General features: G+C 43.5%; 1 protein-coding gene across 2 annotated transcripts in view; it reads left to right on the forward strand.

Moving 5' to 3' along the window:
• Positions 1 to 818: 818 nt before the first annotated feature.
• LOC126397197 (calcium-activated potassium channel subunit beta-2-like) overlaps positions 819 to 13,124 on the forward strand; it is a 51,796-nt gene continuing 39,490 nt past the window's right edge. Inside the window, exon 1 of one of the 2 annotated variants that reach the window (XM_050055785.1) lies at positions 819 to 911. The gene's annotated coding sequence lies outside the window, so the exon portion shown is untranslated. Of the gene's footprint in view, positions 912 to 3,791; positions 4,029 to 13,124 lie in introns of those variants that run through there. The other variant, XM_050055786.1, reaches the window with a different exon arrangement.

The following is a 13,124-nucleotide window of genomic DNA, read 5'->3' on the forward strand; positions in this document are numbered from 1 at the left end:
AGAAAGACAAACATATGATTGGTTGACGCTTCACAGCGTCGTTGGAGTGCTGAAAAAAGTTTAACTCAAATTTTATTTGTGATGTGTCATGCCTGTCCACAGCGGCAAGCGTCAGGCATCAGTTTGTAGCTTCATGTCACTGGCTCTGATTGAAAATGAATTATAGCCTGTTGCTGTGTCACTTGTAGTGTGACGACATCATCAGTACTGTTTCAGCAGATCTTCCGGTTAGGCTCTAGAGCCCCAACAGGCTATGACAGGGTAGCCAAATCCTAGGCACACTTTTCTGTGAGTAAATCAAACTGAAACTGTAAGAGTAGATTTTAAAATAAGTGAGGTGGGGGTGTCTTTCTTATCTCAAGTAGAATCAGCACCCTTGACTCTAAGTTACATAGGTGTAACTTACATTGATGACGACTGAGAATCACTAATAAATGACTACTACACACTTCAATGCTGCACGTTTCACTGAAAGTAAAACATTTCTACATGAATGAAAGGCTACAGTAAAATGTGCTTTTGCTGTAAAAATTATGACGTCTTCAAGTGTCTGAACTCAGTGAACAAGAGAAAACTGTCAACAACTGCTTTCACCAAGTCAAAGTTCAAACTGGGCAACAGTTTCATACTGAGCAACACTCTGAACTGGATGGAAACGTCTAATGGCAGTCACCCTCTCCCACCATCAGGAAAAGTGAGCAAAGCCTCCACTTCCTCCAATTCTCTTTCTGTTTGCTTTTTGGATTACACTTCATCCTGTGGTTCTTAGGTGTGTGCGTGTGCATGTGTGGAGGCAGTTCTCCCAGTCAGTCAGTCACAGTCAGTCACAGTCAGATAATCAGACGTAAGCACAGCAACAGCAAGCTACACCAGAGGAGCTTCGGAAAGGCCAGCACCCATTGCACCCCAGGGTGAGCCCACTGATCGGTTTCAGTCCACTTCAGCTCTCTAATACCTGTTCTCATAATTTGTTTAACACCTGAAGAGCAAGTTGCAGGTTGATTTTTTTTTTTAACTAAATTATACTTCAAGGTCCAGTGTGTAGGATTTAGGGGGATATATTGGCAGAAATTAATATTCATAACTATGTTGTCATTACTTTATAAATTTTACTACTAAACTTTAGAGACCAAGAATTGCTGTGTTTTCTTTACCTTAGAATAAGCAATTTATATCTTCATATGAGCTGGTCCTCTTTCATTAAGTCCACCTTGTTGTTTCTACAGTAGCCCAGAACGGACAAACCAAACACTGGCTCTAGATAGGACCAGTCTTATTTTTACGTCTGCCACTGTGGTTCTACTACATGTTTTACACACAAGAGAAGTTTCCAGTTGATTTTAATCTGCAACCTCACCACTAGATGCCACTAAATCCTATACACTAAACCTTTAATCTCTCTTGAAAATGACCATTTGAAAAGGATTTTTAATGTTTTACAAGACACAAGGGCAGAAATTCAGTGGATAAAGTAGCTATTTTACGCAATGCTCCTAAAAATCTTTTTTTTTTTTATATATATCAATTCAACATTTTCAACCTGCAAATTGCTCTGTACTGAATTGTAACACCTTTTTGGTATATTTTGCACAGTGCAGGGGGACTATAACTGAGTCATCATTTAATCCCTTCAAAACTGTTTTCCCCTGCTTACAGTCTTGTGGTAAGCTAACTGTCTCCTAGTTCCAGCTCTATATTTAAGATATGTAAAATGAGAGTGGTGTCAATCTTGTCAAACTCCTGGCACAAAAGCAAATTTTCTTATAATGTGAGACTAATTACTTTTGTGTGGAACAAATCACATTTCTGGTTCCTGACACCTCAGCATTGTGTCCCCAGATGCTGTACTTCAGGGGTCTTCAATGTGTTCAGGTCAATGACCCCTTAGCTGAGAGAGAGAGAGATAGAGCAGGGACCCCTTACTACATATGTATTATATTATAAGTATCGCACTTGAGATAGTCCTCTAAATATTTTTGGGCCTTGTCTTGTTTGCGCTTGCCTGTGGCTGCTCAGTCAGCAGCAGTTGTGGCATGGCAAGGTGTGTTACCTCCTCTGCACCTTTTGCTAGTGGTTTCTGAAGTGGATGGTGTGTTAAAGTCTCTTGCTCGAAAATTACAAAACGGTCCTTTATGGCTCACAGTCTGTACACTTGGAATAACAACACAGTAAACTGGCCAATATATGAGACTGCTTGGCTCACATGACTGCACAAGGATTCATGGGTAACAGTTAAAGGGGATTTGGTTGAGCGTAGACCCTACGCATGTCGCCTACGCATGTCGCCTACACCGTTGTGAGCATTTTTACTTGTGCAGTGGTGTGCCTATGTCACTCTGCAGTTACACCTCCAAAACACTGGTCGGCGGTTGAGGTTTCTGTGAAGTGCTGTAAAGTTGAGCTAATTCAAAACACACCCAAAACACATTAAATATGGCTTAAGTACACAAATTGGCTTCACTATAACTCGCAGCATTCACAGACAAACACCTGCTACATGGACAAACACCACGTCCATGTAGCTGCTGTCCAGCTACATGGACGTGGCGGCTACCCAATCCATGAAGTTGGCCTCGCTCAGCGTAGCCCTCCAGGACACCGTTGCATGGGACCCCTCCATCTGTCCACAGCTAACCATGAGTCGCCCTGGACAGAAGTGGGGATCGCCGGTCGGAAGAGGGACTCGAAAGACGCTCCTCGCCTGAGTCTCTCCAACCGCTACGCGGCCTTGTCTGCTGATAACAATCCGGTCCACCCAACTGATGTTCCCCCTGCAGCGGCGGCTCCTCCTCGTCAGGATCTGGACCCGAAACCACCGACTGCCTACACCGCAGATTTCCCTCCACTGCTGGCCGACAGTGCTCAGGAGACTGGATCCTCCGCCACGGAGCTTCAACGGCCTGCATCCCGGTCTGCGTCCTCCTCTGCCCGGCGTAGGATCCTGAGGGATGCTGTGCTCCGACGCTCCGGTGGTCTTCCTCGTCCAGAGCCAAAGAAGAAGGAGCCGGAGGCGGAGGGGAATCCCTCTCCCGGGTCTCCCAGGTCCGCCAGCGCGTCCCCACCGCCGCACCAGCCTGCCCAGGCGCACAGTGTGGACCGTGCGTCATCCAACCATGAGACCCCACAGTTTTCGTCTCCTCGTCCCCTCTTCTCCCCAACCACTTTAATAGTGGGAGATTCAATAACGAGGAATATCCGATTTTTTAATGCAGCCACACACTGCTTTCCTGGAGCCACAGTCCCGGTCATCCTGGAAAAACTCCCTGGACTGCTGCGCTCGCTCCCATCCTCCATAACCCGGGTCTTGATCCATGTGGGATGCAATGACGCATCTCGACAGCAGTCTGAGCTGACTAAAAAGGATTTTAATGCCCTTTTTAGATTTTTAAATGACACCGGAAAGTCTGTATTTATCAGCGGTCCTCTCCCAGTACACACCCTCGGAGCAGGGCGTTTTTCAAGACTCCTGTACCTCAACACCTGGTTACAGTCCACCTGCAAAGCTCTTAACTTTGGTTTTATCGACAATTTTAACCTGTTTTGGAACCGTCCCTCCTTTTACAAGCCCGACGGTGTCCACCCAAACAGGCTGGGCAGCCAGATGCTAACAGCAAACATTCGCCACGCTGTCCAGTATGCTCCACGCGACTGACTGTTTACCTGCCACACCCCCTCACCGGAGTCTACTTCTTCTACGCCAACAACACCAACTGCTCACAGCACTATTTCCCCCGCCACCACCCCCCACAGGCCCCAGCTATCACTGCCACTTCCACCGGTCATTTTCCCTATAGAGACCATTGCTCTGCCCCGCCGGTTGCGAGCCCGCAGAGGTGGTGTGGACCATGGGATCCTTCGCCCGCTGGCTCGTGTCTCAGCTTCAGCCACTTCAGCCACTGAGGAGCTTACTCTCCGTATTGCCCTGATTAATGCTAGATCGCTAGCAAACAAGACTTTCTTGTTAAAAGACTTTTTCACCTCTCGTGATCTGGATTTTCTGCTCCTGACGGAGACTTGGCTTCAGGCTGGTGAGTGTACACCGTTCTCTGAACTCCTTCCTCCTGACTGCTTATTTCTCAGTTCCCCTCGGACCACCGGCAGAGGTGGAGGTCTAGCCTCTGTGTTCAAATCCAGCTTTGAATGTCGTCAAATTCTATTTGACAATTATTCCAGTTTTGAGCTGCAACTGTTTGAGCTAAACCTGTCCCCTCCTGTCATGTTTGCAGTTGTATATCGTCCTCCTAAATTTAATAAGGACTTTATTAATGACTTTGCCGATTTTCTATCAGAGGTTACTGTGAAGTATGACCACTTTTTAATTTCTGGCGATTTTAATGTCCATGTGTGTTGTGAATCCAGACCTCTGGTCAGTGATTTTTCAAACCTCATCGCTTCTTTTAATCTCATTCAGTCTGTGACCAGCCCGACTCATGAGAAGGGTCACACCTTAGATCTTGTGCTATCACATGGGTTATCTGTGAGTGTAAATGAGATATGTGAAACAGCATGTATTTCTGACCATCTGCCTGTTTTATTTACCGTTTCAGTCCCCTGTTCGCGGACTGTAACCCGTGCTCCCTCACGCCGCCTGCGCATGTTGAACCCTCAAACTGCATCACAATTCTCTGCCATGTATGCCGACGTAAACATGTTTAGCACTCCGGATGTCAATCATGGTCTTAATGCCGAAGAGCTTTTAAGTGTTTTTAATTTTACATGCACTGATATCCTGGACTCTGTTGCCCCTTTCAGATTTAAGCGCTCTAAAGCATTTTTTGAGCCATGGTTAAATGACTCCACACGTTCTCTCAGACGTTCATGTCGGCGTGCTGAGAGGAAGTGGAAAAAAGATAAGCTCCACGTCTCCAAAGAAGCTTTACGTGAATGTTTATCAGCCTACCAGCGAGTCGTTAAAGCTGCCAAAATGGAGTATATATCAAATATTGTCTCCAATAACAGTCATAAGCCCCAGGTTCTGTTCAGCATTTTTAACTCCCTTGTAAACCCGTGCGATAACTCTCCAGTCGTGCCATCGCCCACTCTCTGTGAGAGCTTTCTTAAATTTTTTATTGAAAAAATTTCTGCCCTTAGGCCAGTTGCTTCCACTCTCACTGCCCCTGGTCCTGACCCCACTGTGCCTCCTTTACCTGCTGTCTTTGACCAGTTTGAGCCAGTATCTCTCTCCTCACTATCAGATATAGTTAAGCATCTGCGGCCGACTAACTGTCCCTCTGACAGCATTCCCTCTCGCCTCTTCAAAGATGTTTTTGGTACTGTGGGGTCCACTGTTCTTGCTGTCATAAATACCTGCCTTAGCTCAGGGTGTGTTCCAGCTGCTCTCAAACATGCTGTAGTGCAGCCCCTTATAAAAAAGAAAAACCTGGACCCCTCTCTCCTGTCAAACTACAGACCAATCTCCAAATTACCATTTTTGTCCAAGGTTTTGGAGAAAGTGGTCTTTACTCAGCTGCAATCATTCCTAGTGGCCCATGACATGTATGAAAAGTTCCAGTCTGGCTTTAAACCACATCACAGCACTGAAACAGCACTTTTGAGGGTTTTTAACGATCTTTTGTCAACTGTTGATTCATGTAACTCTGCTGTTCTGGTGCTGCTTGACCTGTCAGCAGCCTTTGATACCGTAGATCATAGGATCCTCCTGTCTCGCCTGGAACAGTGGGTGGGTATCACAGGTACTGCCCTTCTATGGTTTCAGTCCTACCTCACTGATCGGAGCTTCTCAGTTAACTTAGGGGAATTCAACTCAGCTACGGCTCCTCTCACCTGCGGTGTCCCCCAAGGCTCCATTTTGGGCCCCATCCTCTTCTTGCTGTACATGCTGCCATTAGGGTTGATTTTTAAGAAACACAACATACCTTTTCACTGTTTTGCAGATGATGTACAGATCTATCTGCCCCTTAAATCCATTAGCAAGGATTCTGTACAGCCACTGCTAGAATGTTTAAAAGATGTCAAATCCTGGATGGACACTAACTTTTTAAATCTCAATGAGGATAAAACAGAGATCATTATGTTTGGATGTGACCCCTCCGATTACTCTGCTGATTTTCTGGGCCCCTTCACTCCTAACATCCGTTCCTCTGTTAAAAATCTCGGTGTGACCTTTGACAGTGCTTTTAAATTCGATAAACAAGTTAGATCAGTAATACAAACCAGCTTTTATCAACTCAGGCTTTTAGCTAAAGTAAAGGGCTATCTCTCCCCCCAGAATCTAGAGAGGGTAATCCATGCTTTTATAACCTCACGTCTGGACTACTGTAACTCGCTTTATGTCGGTATTGACCAGTCACTGCTACACCGTCTACAGCTTGTCCAGAACGCAGCAGCCCGCCTCCTCACTGGAAAGCGTAAACACGATCACATCACACCAATCTTGGCCTCGCTCCACTGGCTTCCAGTGCGTTTTAGAATTGATTTTAAGATTTTATTGATTGTTTTTAAAGCCCTAAATGGGCTGGCACCCCCTTATTTAACCGAACTCCTGCACTTTCATGCTCCCTCCAGAGCCTTGAGATCAGCCAGTCAGCTATTACTGGCTACTCCTAGGACTAGGCTGAAGACCAGAGGCGACAGAGCCTTTGGGGCGGCTGCCCCTAGGCTCTGGAATAGCCTGCCCCTGCACATTAGGTCTGCCCAGACCCTAGAGGTTTTTAAGTCTTTTCTTAAAACCCACTTCTTCTCTCAGGCTTTTAACTCAGGTTGAGCTGGACACCCAAACATTTTAGCTTATTTTGATCTTATTTTATAACTCTTGTATTTTATTTTATTGTATTGTATTTTATGTATCTTATGGTTATTATTGTGGTGTACTATTAGGTACCTCATTGTATTTGCTTGTTTATTTCTATTGACCTGTTCAGCACTTTGGTCAACCTTGGTTGTTTTAAATGTGCTTTATAAATAAAGTTTGAGTTGAGTTGAGTTGAGTTGAGTTGAGTTGAGTTAATCTGAACACATTTTTTCCACAAATACAACATGCTAACGTTATTAGCAAATGCCTATGGCATTTTACATTGTATAAATTAGCTTGAGCTAACTAGCGACTATGAGCCCACTGTTGAATACCCAGGCTGTAGTTTAGTGCCCAGCTGTGTTTTAGCCTGAACTTGGCAGCTGTGTCCTGTAGAAGCCAGCTAGCTACCATGAGTTAAACCACAGACTGTATAATGGACGTAGCTACCATGACATCACCCACTGACATTTTGAAATCCTCAGTGCAGCATTTCAGCTGACGCCGTCTTATTTTTTTGGAGCCAGAAGTGACCATATCTGGATAAGAGGGTAGAGCTGTGGAGGAGCAAGGGGTGGATCTGATGAACCCGAGCTCACAGAAATACGTGAAATGACCACGACCTCTTAACATCGCATTCTGTGGTGGTAGCACGTAATGGGTTAAAATTACATGCCGGTACCACGGAAACAATGCCAATGTAAAGTCAATTAGGATCCTTTGTTGTGGTGGACACACAAATTCCCTGGTTCAACAACGTCACGCAATGGGCGGTGGTTAATGTTGTTTTCTAGTTTAGAAAACTTTATTTTATCCCTATTTTTATCGTCATTTGACTGAATTTATTATAGTGCATTAGTTATGATTGTTTGTGCTCTAAAAACATTGAATTGTGTGTGATATAACCGTCATTATGATGTAATGAGGTAGTTAGATTATAGTTATTAGAGGATAAATTGTTCCCCTTACGTTATTAAAACTGCAATTATATTCCTCTTTTATAATTTCCCCTAAACAATAATAATAATAATAATAATAATAATGATAAGAAGAATAATGATAGTTTACTAGATATTTGATATATTCAGTAGATTAACTATTTTACGACCCTATTTGACAACTCTACAACCGGAAGAACTACTATCCCAAAAACGCCATTTCTAGAGTAGTAGGGTCAAGGGTCAAGATTTTCAGAAACTTTGATTTCAGTGTTGATGTGTAGACCGGGAAAATGTCAGTGTGTTATCTCCTTTGTGAAGTGTATCAAAGGAGACAACATTTAGTGCAATGGCATACGTAGCCAAAGTAGTGCTGGTTCTAACCTTGCTAACAGGACTTTTTACATCTTTACATGTAGACGCACAGTTACTCCTACACTATATTGAGGAACAGAGGTGCCAGAATGAGCTACAGAGATCACTACCAAATAATCAAACACTCCCAAGACAAAGACCCTGCTGCCAACATCACCTGTTTTGGACAAGATCTCTAGTTGGTGGGACACCATTAAGAACAAAGTGGTTGTTGCTGAAGAATGGCGAGAAAATTTCCATATGACGAGGACATGTCCATTGTCTTTGAGTGAGCTGCTTTGCCTGCACACTGAAGTGCTGTCGGCAAATGCCTTTGGATTATCAAGACAGGTGGTTTTGAAAATAGTAAGGAAGGTATGTGAACTTTACAGTCTACTTGGACCTTGTGTATTTAGAGTTACTTGTCATTGAGTCCAAAAAAGAGGAACTTGTGCCAGGTTTAACTGAGCCCTGGGCATCCCTCAGTGCACCTGGGCTGTGGATGGGACCTATGTAGAAATACAGCAGCAATCCACAAATTCGACCGTTTACTTAAACAGAAAGTGAAGGTTTCCTCTTAAAATATAAGTACTGTACGACTACAAGTGTTCCTTTACTGATGTCATAGTGAAATGGCAGTCATGGTAGTGTCCATGACGCCCATATTTTTTGCAAATTCCATGCTGAACACATATTTGAAAAATGCTTATACTGCATATCTCCCAGTATTCATGTAACAGTGGTTGACGTATCCTCATACAACGGTCCGTATGATATCCTATAAAAATGCCCACATAACAGTGCTAGTGAATGAATAATGTTACGTCACTAACATAAAGTCACTTAACGTAAAGTTACAGAGGTTAGTTTAGTCAAATAAAGTTACTGTAGTTAGGTTTAGGATAAGAAACATGGTGATGACGTATTTAAAAATTACTCAAAGTTCACATGGTTTTGAACACAGGTCTCCTGGGGAATGTCCTGGGGGGAATGTCCCTTACTGGGCCGCTTGGGACCACTTCCTTCTTTACTTCTATCAGCCAACTGGTCGCTTGATTGCACCTTTCCAAAATACGTGGGCTATGCATGACTTACAGGTGTGCAATTAAGTAGGATATGTACAAATATTGGTGAATTACTTTTCATAGGAAAACAAACGTATGAACAATGCATGAGAGCAGCCTGCAGTAGTGGATGGAATAGCACGTAAGTTCACATTTTCTCATGCAGATTTTCAGGAAATTTGTTTAAAATTTGGAAACCCAGCTTGTGTCGAGTTAGAATGGTCATTAAATGCACTTTTGGCAGACTGCCAAGCGTGGTTTGGAGCATTGAGAAGGGCGATGATCATTAATATTCAGGACCTTCCCTTTGTTATCTATGCCTGTTACATGCTCCATAGCTACTGTGAGGCCACCAAGGACACGATGGTACAGAACAGAGTCATGGAGGTAATTCAGCATGACAAGGACAGCCAGCCAGCCACACAGACTTATTTCAGAGCCGACTGCATCACAGCAAAAGGGGAGAGGGTCAGGAGCGTGCTCACTGAATTCTTTGATCCATAAAAGGAACTGCAGTCCTTCTCTCTGTTGGCCACTGAAGCCATGGTCTTCTCTGCAATGTGTGTGTGTGTGTGTGTGTGTGTGTGTGTGTGTGTGTGTGTGTGTTAGTTGATCAAACCAGTCAGCAACTATAGTTCACAGCATTATGTCTCATATTAATCCTGGGACATTTGTATTATTCAACTAATTTAACTCTTTTTTTAAAAATTATTAGCAAATAAATTCTTAAAATGGGAAATAAAGCAACCATCCACAAACTGTATGGATTATTACAAGAGAAAGGGGAGATTTTCTTTTAATATACAAGGTTAACACTGAATCAGCATAAAAAGCCATAACTCACCGTTAGCACCCTTGAATTTCGGTGTTGCTGCTTGCCACTAAATGAGAAGTCTTCTGCCTCCATCGGGAACTGCCCATTGGTCCGACAGCCCATTGGTTCAACAGCCCATTGTTCCGACCATATGAAACCCGTTGTTCCGAAGTCCCGTTGTTCAGAAATCATCATGATGCCCTGTGGTTAAGGTCTGGTTAGGTTTAGGCACAAAAACCACTTGGTTAGGGTTAGGAAAAGATCATGGTGTGGGTTAAAATGAAAAAGAAAGTGGCAAACACATAAGCCATGAGCCTGCTTCGCCTCAAGCCTTTCCCAGCTGACCCAGAGCCGGTCGCGGCGCACCATCAAGGCAGAAATACGCCCGCCGGGAGCCGTTCAGCACCGCGGAGAGCTCCCCACACAACCCGGACCCCAGAGTTAATAACAGGAGGTTATGGTGTTTCATTCTCTCCTCTCTATGACACTTGTATCTCGACCAGTAGCCTACTTTTGTTGCATTTGCTGATCCTCTATGGTACACAAATACAGTATAGCCTAGTATAATCACATATCGGAACAACGGGACGTCGGACTAATGAGAGGTCGGAACAATGGGCTGTCGGACCAATGACATGGACCCCCTCCATCATGTCCAACATTCTCTTTTTCATCTTGATGTCTTCCTTGGGTGCATTCAGCAACTGTGTTTCAGCTGTAAGCTTTCTTTAAAGTCTATTCTGTCCCTTGTCCCTGTCTCTTGTCTCTGTCCCTTGAGTTTAGCCGTGAAAAGAGACAGAAGATCAAAATATTTTTTCCAAGATAGCTTAACAATAAAAAGTTGAGCTGCACAGGTCTAGATGATCAGCATTAGAATCCCTTTCATTGGCTAAGTATATGTAAAGATACAAGAAACTTTATTCCTTTTTTAAAATGTATTTTTATTTTTTGTATTGTTCTCAATGGGCCTCATTCACCATTATCTTCCAAAGGTTTTTTCTCAATTTGTTCTGAAGAAAAGTCATGGGAAAAGCCTATGTCAGATTCGGCTTTTTGTGGCACTATCCCAGCTGGAGAAACAGTGACATGTTACTACAAAACACCCACATTTGGGGGCTGCAAATAAGCCAGTGATGGGTCCCTAAAAAGCACATACATTTGGTTGCTAGGAAGTTGCTGAGAAAAGAGCTAAGGGTCATGAAAAAACATCCATGTTTGAGTGCTAAAAAGCTGCAGGAGGAATGGTGACAGGTCCTAAAACACACCCATGTTTGGTGCCTAAAAAGCTACTGAAAACCCATTGATGGGTGCTTAAAAACACATACATTGGTTGCTAGAAAATTGCTGAAAAAAGAGCCACGAGTCACTGAAAACACCCATGTTTGGGGGCTAAAAAGCCGCTGGATACACAGCAATGACTTGCTAAAACAACAACGGGTTTCTCCAGACTTTATACTCTATGACATCACTAGTTTGAAACTTCCTTCTCTTGTTTCGGGCTTTGTGAGAGAGCAGCTCATGTTCAAAAATACTGATTGAACCTTCCTAGCCCATGGGAATGATATATTGGAATTCTTAATGTAGGTTGTGTTCCCCTTAAAGTCGTGGATCGTTGTATCATGGCTGGTCTGATCCCATCACAAGACAGTCTCTAGTTATGTGAATTCTTCAAGGTGTTTTGTCCATCCCCTAAATTATTGGGGTTTTTTTACCTCCCACAATATCTCATCCCTTCCTTTTCACTTTCTTCCCTCCCGCACCAACCCCCCTCTTGATCCCACAGACTATCATCATCACACAGTGATTATTTGTGTGAGCAGTGAGGGGCAGTGTCCTTATTATGGCTGTCCCTCAGTCTGCAGTATGGGAGGCATGCTGAGGGCTGCTTCATCCCTGATAGACAGAATATCACATGTTGGCTCAGCTCAGAGGACATATCTCAACATGCCTTGGGATTAAAATACAAGATGAACACCTGCAGCCAGGAAACTTTCTGACTTCAGCTTCATTTGAAGGTAAGCTTAGACAGTTTGGTAATGAGAAAAGACAGAAAACCTTTGGTGGAGCAGTGTCCTCCGATCAATTTGGTGTTCAACAGTTTGGAGAGTTCAGGATTACTGGGTAAGAAAACGATGCAACCTTGGTGTCAGAGTTGTTCCATCACTAGGTGAAACTTTGTCAATTGCTGAAATGAAAACAGAATCAGTGCAGTGTCTCTTGCGTTGGTTGTATCTGATCTTTGGTGATTGAAAAAGCTCACTGCTATGATGTTTCGAAGCAGCATTTTGCTCAGACCTAACTCTCAGCCATGTGTTGAACAAAATATGTAAAAGCTCTCATAAAGATGGCTGCTATGGACACACATGAGACTTCTGGTTTTAAAGTTGATACCAGAGGTGTGGACTCCAGTCACATGACTTTGACTCAAGTCACAAATTTGATGACTTTAGACTTGACTTGATAAAATCAAAAGGACTTGAGAGTCGACTTGGATTTTAACACCAGTGACTTCGCTTGGACTTGATAACTTTCCCCTAGCTCAAGATTTAAAAGTATGCTATTTAAAAAGTGAGCCATAAACCAGTTTATTTCTCTTCATTTCCTGCAGTGTTTCCCCTGTATGAGCGCCACTGCTGCTAAAAGATTAGCGCCACTGTTATAGTCAAGAGCCGGTCAGATGATGCAAATCATGTGACACAATTTCCCTATACTCCACTAAAGTCGTTTCCACCAAATCTTTCGTTATGGTACTTTTGGAATCAAAAGTAACCCTGCAGACATTGTACCTAGACCCTAGGTCCGTTAAGCATTTCCACCGCAAACAGTAATCTTAAATGTGGGCGGGGTTGTTGTCACTCACTGTTCCATCCAGCACTCATTGTATTCCCTCATCACTGACACACATAGAACCTCATTTATCATCCACAGAGCAGGATTGCACATTGACATTTTCAGGACAAAATAGAACAGGCTGCAGTGAGAGTCTCTCTTGGTGAGATATTTAAAAATACCAGGTTTGTACATTTAGTCCTTCTCAGGAAAGCACAGGGGTTTAGTGTTGCTGTAGCCCTCAGGAACAATGCTCCATGCTGCTTTTTTTTCTCCAAGTGAGGATTAGAATCCATGCTGCTTTTTTTTCTCCAAGTGAGGATTAGAATGTTTGCAGTTCACACAATTCCGCAGATATGAATATAGATTTTTTT

This window comes from Epinephelus moara, chromosome 10 (assembly GCF_006386435.1).
Source record: "Epinephelus moara isolate mb chromosome 10, YSFRI_EMoa_1.0, whole genome shotgun sequence".
NCBI lineage: Eukaryota > Metazoa > Chordata > Actinopteri > Perciformes > Serranidae > Epinephelus > Epinephelus moara.